Source organism: Aquarana catesbeiana, linkage group LG01 (assembly GCF_042186555.1).
Source record: "Aquarana catesbeiana isolate 2022-GZ linkage group LG01, ASM4218655v1, whole genome shotgun sequence".
NCBI classification, from domain to species: Eukaryota; Metazoa; Chordata; class Amphibia; order Anura; family Ranidae; genus Aquarana; species Aquarana catesbeiana.
This window is the reverse complement of record NC_133324.1, coordinates 852,802,766-852,808,765: the sequence shown is the minus strand read 5'-3', so window position 1 is coordinate 852,808,765 and position 6,000 is coordinate 852,802,766.

Below are 6,000 nucleotides of genomic sequence, written 5' to 3'. Positions count from 1 at the left end.
GTTCACACAATATTAACTCAATGAAATGTTGCCAAAATACAATCTGAATTACATATTAGTTACCTATTTCTAATGTCAAACGCAGTCTTGAAACTGCCTTTCGCATATCCTTGCTTTTTGGTAAATGTTCTAGCTCTCAGAGAAGATGAGGCAAGTCTATGATGGGCTCAAACCTCCCATCTACAACTAATGCCCCGTACACATGGTCAGACATTGATCGGACATTCCGACAACAAAATCCTAGGATTTTTTCGGACGGATGTGTGCTCAAACTTGTTTTGCGTACACACGGTTGCACAAAGTTGTAGGAATTTCCGGTCGCCAACAACGCGGTGATGTCAACCACGTATGACGAGACTAGAAAAGGCCGGTTCAGAACCAAGCGCAGCACCCTTTGGGCTCCTTTTGCTAATTTCGTGTTAGTAAAAGTTTGGTGAGAGACGATTTGCGCTTTTTCAGACTCGTGGCTTTCAGATCGTTTTCTGCGGTTCAGTTTGTGCTTGTGGGTTTGTATCTGCTCTTCAGTGCATGCAGTCAGTTCGTATTGGAGTTTTCTGTGCGATCTTGTCCGCTCGTTGCTGTTTTTCAGGTCACTCTTCACAGGCCTTGCTGTTCTTCAGTGCATTCTGTTACTTCATTCTGAGCAGCTGACCATTTTCTAGCCATGTTGCGTATACGTACTCCTCGTAGAGTTCGTGCTGTGTGGGGGCTTGGTGTTGGGGTCCTGACCTTGACACAAGTCCAGTCCATGAACAGGGTGGGGAGGAGTTCATGGACCAAGAACCAGTTCTCTCATATGCCTTTGCTCCGTGAGATCCGTGAGAATAATCCTGATGATTTCAGGAACTTTCTCAGGATGACGGACCCCGTATTTCACCGTTTGTTGGCTTCACTGACCCCCTATATCAGCAGGCAGGATACCTGGATGAGGCAAGCCATCACTCCGGAGCAGAGGCTCATCGCTACCCTGCGGTACTTGGCGACGGGGAGAAGTCTGCAGGACTTGAAGTTCTCGACAGGCATCTCCCCCCAGGCTCTGGGTATCATTATCCCAGAGACCTGTTCTGCCATCATCCAGCTCCTGCAGAAGGAGTATATGAAGGTAAGATTTTTATCCTTTAATATAACATTTTATTGTATTGAATGTTTGCTAATATATTGCATTTCTTTCCTCATTCCCTAATTACCATGATTGTAATATGCTGTGAATGTCCCCTTTGTCCTCATTCATGCTGGAATTTTATGTAATTTTTTTTATGTCCTTCATACATATTTGCCTTCACTTACCTCCCCAGCATGCTCTCCTGCCCCTATATTCACCTCATGTAGTCACTTAACAATGTATTTTATCAGCTCCATAGTAGTGCTTTACCCCAAACACCCCCTAAAATGTTTAGAAATGTGATTTGTGCTTTAAATTCAGGCAGAGTGCTAGAGGCTTTTTTTTGTGGTGTCCCCAAATCATTTTGAACCCTCCCTCCCCCCCAACTGCTAAGTCAGCTGATCCCAATTCTCTATCTATCCTCAATCCTCTATCTGCTGACTTTGCCAAACCCATACACACTATACCCATCTCTTTAGTGGTCAGATTTATGGATGAATTCCCCAAAGCATGTAGTGCAAGGGCCTGCCTGTATACTTTCAAATGGTAGTTTCAAGTTTTTGTATACTATTATTATCTTGATACGTAATAGCAGAATGTCCAAATGTGCTCAAATGTGTACAGTGTGTATTTATATCTTTGTATTATGACACTTCTTACCTGTCCAGTGGGCTGCCAATAGTGTAACTAAGGAGGGGCTGTTCCAAGTAATACCCATTATTTAGGCATTCATCTCTCAATGAAGTGGAGAGGGTTACCTGTCCAAGACTCCCCCCCTATAATGTTAGAAATGGCCCATGAGAGGGGGGGAATATGATAGGTGTACCTTATACTTTGGTGTTGTAAAATTCCCCTTAATAAATGTTATCTGGATGTTGGCCAAGAATGTTTGTGTCTAATCTGCTTTCCATGTTTGTGAAAAAATACTAATTTATTTTTGTTTTCCTAAACAGTTTCCTTCCATGCCACAGGAATGGCAGACTGTGGCCTCCCACTTTGCCCAGCGGTGGGACTTTCCTAACTGCGGAGGGGCAATTGATGGGAAACACATCCACATCATCCCACCACCCAACTCGGGGTCGTACTATTATAATTACAAGGGGTTCAATAGTATTGTGATGTTGGCGGTGGTGTCGGCTAATTACGAGTTCCTGTATGTGGACGTGGGGAAGAATGGCCGGATGTCCGATGGTGGAGTCATCGCCCAGATGGAGTTTTACAGGTGTCTCCAGAATGGCAGCTTGGACTTGCCACCTCCAGAAGAGTATGTGGAAGGACTCCCATTCGTCTTCGTTGCTGATGAAGAATTTGCGCTGGGGGACCATCTTATGCGGCCATTCCCGATGAGGACCCTCACCCCGGAACAGAGGGTTTTTAATTACCGGCTGGCCAGAGCCAGAAGAGTGGTGGAGAACACATTTGGAATCATGGCCAGCTGATTCCGCCTATTTCTTACACCCATCCATATGACGGAGTATAAACTGAATCATATAATCCTGGCGTGCTGTGTTCTACATAACTTTTTACGGCAACATTCTGTCAACTATGCTGGCTCAGTTGGGCCTGAGGCCAGAATTATAAATGAAACAACCCTGACGGCGCTTGAAAGTGGCCGTCCTGGCTTGCCCTCCCTGAGTGCCCGTGATGTCCGGCTAAGATACCTTCTTTGCGGGTAGGGGGCCATCAATATGCCAGACAATTTGTGAAACCTTGATCAAATAAAACAAAAAATAAGCAAATCTTTGGTGACATTGACTGCTTGTGTTTGTTTTAGCTGACCCTGACCGAAATGTGGTGAGTCCTAAAAATGGCGTGATTGTGTAACCTTATACAAAGCACTGTTGGTTGTTATTTACTAAAGGCAAATACACTTTGCACTACAAGTGCACTTGAAAATGCACTGAAACTGCAATTGTAGTGCAAAGTGGATTTGCCCTTAGAAAATAACACTCATTGTCACAGAAAGCAGCAATTACATCACCACAAAAGTGTTGTAGCGTTGAGACAATAATCCACACATTCTTGATTAACAATCTTTTTAATACCTGCACAATCACATGTGCATTTAGAAAAGGTTTTTAAAACAAACCAACATGTTTGTTGTATAACAATTTTTGGGGTGGCATTATCAAAAATAGAAATGTCCATTTAAGATAAAACAGGCATGTGTAAAACCAACAAGAAAGACACAAATCTTGAACTTACAAAGTTCACATATGGTAAAACTTGAAGGCAATATCAGACATGAGTATTTTGAACAGTGTTTGATATTGCGTTCAGATGGGGTGAAGTCACCCCAGGAAAAGCCAAATTTGGAAGATGCACACCAATTTATGAATGTAAACATGTGCTAGCTGCCATCACGGGGGATCAAGGGACGTGTTTTGGGGGAGCAACCCCTTCCTCTCAGCTAGTTTATTATTGAGGAAGGGGTTGCATCCCCAAAACACGTCCATTGATCTCCCGTGATGGCAAATAGCACATGTTGGCACACTGTGTGCATCCTCAAAATTTGGCTTTTCTAAAAATCGCTAAAACATTTTTAACATTGTAGCACGGAAAAAAACAAAGGGATTTGGAGGGGTTTTAAACTCTCCCTAAAACATCAATGATGTTATTATTTTTTTGAATAACATCATTGATGTTTTTCTTGATGTTTTCCAAAGCTAGATTACACCCCATGATCTCCCCAATCAGGATCTGGGCACTTTCAGAGGTGAAATGCCCTGGATCCACAACATCACGATCACCTAAAAAGAGAGAAAACCAAAAAAAACCAGGTATTATAAATATGCCGGCATCCATCTCTTACCTGAGTCTGTGGTCTCAGACACTCACCTGTTGTGGTGCCAATTTCCACCACGTCTTCTTCCTCCTCCTGCTCTTCTTGGGTTGGGGGTATTTCCCCTTCTTCCCGAGGTGGGGGGTCTGTGGTCTCCTCGGATGAGGGGTGTCCTCCGAGTCTTTTCTCCCCTATGTAAAACAAAAATGGTATAATTAGCACACAGATATTTGATGGCCGAAATATAAAGATGAAACATTGCTTGGAAGTGGGGTACAATTGTCTATTTTGGCAGAGTTCCAAGATGTAGCATTTTTATTGTCCGTTGTCAAGCTTCAAGACTTTACCTGTCTTGTAGAAGCTTCAGAGATGGAGACCCCCCCTATAGTATCCACTGGAGCACCTGTGTGGGCCACCTAATAAAAAGGGTGTTCAGGTGTCCCACACTAGTGCTCCAGCGTCCAGATGTGAAAACAGCTGCTAAGTGTCCTCTCCTTACATAGAATCTAGTTTGCATTTCATTCTAGTCACAAACCCATCTACACAACCAAATATTTTTCATACAAGTAGGCCCTAAAAAATGTGGGCAAATGCATATGGCCTAAACAATGGTGTTTTATAGGCCGAAAAAAAAATGTTTGATACGAACGAATAATGGGCCCATGAACATGAAAGTTGCCATTTTAAACTGTACAACACTTAAAAATAGCACATGGAGCAGCACGAACGTAATAAAGACAAAAAGAATAGGAACACAGCACAACTACTTACTTTTTTGCAGCACTCTCCGGATCTTTCTGTACTGCTCGGGCTCTCTTAATTTCAGGTCCGACCACCGCTTCCTGAGCTGATCTTTCGATCGTCGTACCCGAAATTCTGGTGCAGACTTTAGACCACTTTCGCCATGATCTTGGCCTTTCTGATATTGGGGTTGGGGTAAGGTCCATACTTTCCATCATAGTCGGCCTTCTTCAGGATGTCGACCATCTCCAACATCTCCCCAAAGGACATATTAGAGGCCTTAAATCGTCTCCTTCTGGATCGGGACGTTTCCGGATCCGGGCTTTCCTCCTCCTCCTCCTCATTGCTATAATTAGCATGCACCTCCTCTGACTCCGCCATGTGCTCTTCACCCACTGCGCTGAACGAAAAGGGGCGGGGAATAGACTAGAAAGAACGTCAGGGGTGGGTGGAGTTACACGCATGCGCAGTGTGTATAAAGCGTAACATGCGTGCGTAGTACGTACGATCTGTGAGAGGAGGAAGGAGTATCGGAGGCGCCAATCATGATAACGAAGGTAAGAGCCAAACTTGGGCCTATACTGCTTCTAGATTGAGGCCTATATTGTAACTAGATTGGGAGAGTTTTGCCTGACATTAGGGTTTGTCTTGTGTTGTGTCTTGCAGTGAAAATGGATATCTTGAACGATACCGACTTTATGGCAATCTTCATTGACATGTTTAGGGAGCTGCAGATAAACCACCCACATTATAAGAACCATACAAAGAGGAAGGCAGCACTGGATCAATTGCTGGAAATTGTGAAGCAGGTGATCCCCACGGCAGACACCACCTATTTGAAGATCCTAATTGGTGGCCTGAGGAGCACTTATCTAAGGAAGCACAAGAAGGTCCAGGATTCGCAGAGATCCGGAGCAGCAGATGACATCTATGTCCCCAGGATGTGGTACTATGACAGGCTGCATTTTCTGGCAGGCCAGACTGAACCCAAGTCATCACTCTCCAGTCTTCCTTCCATGCTTCCTTCCCCCTCAGCTGAGGCTTCTGACGCCCAACCTGGGCCTTCCAGGCAGCAACATGTGGAGGAGCCCAGCTTGAGCCAGGTATAGCATTCCTATAAATAGTTCAGGTTGTCCAATCAATGATGTTAACTAGATCTTAGTTTGGAGTACTAATTTATGTTTGTGATTGATGATGCAAAAACTAAAACCATGTCCCTTTTTCATACACAGGGAAGTCTCAGCCAGAAGGTGGCCGGGCCGAGCAGGCTGCCTGATATGCAGGTCCCTCCCCTACACCCGCAATGAGAAAGTGGCAGGAAGAGGAGTACCCTAGAGGAGGCTGCCATAGGTCTCTTTTGGAAGGCTACAGAGGC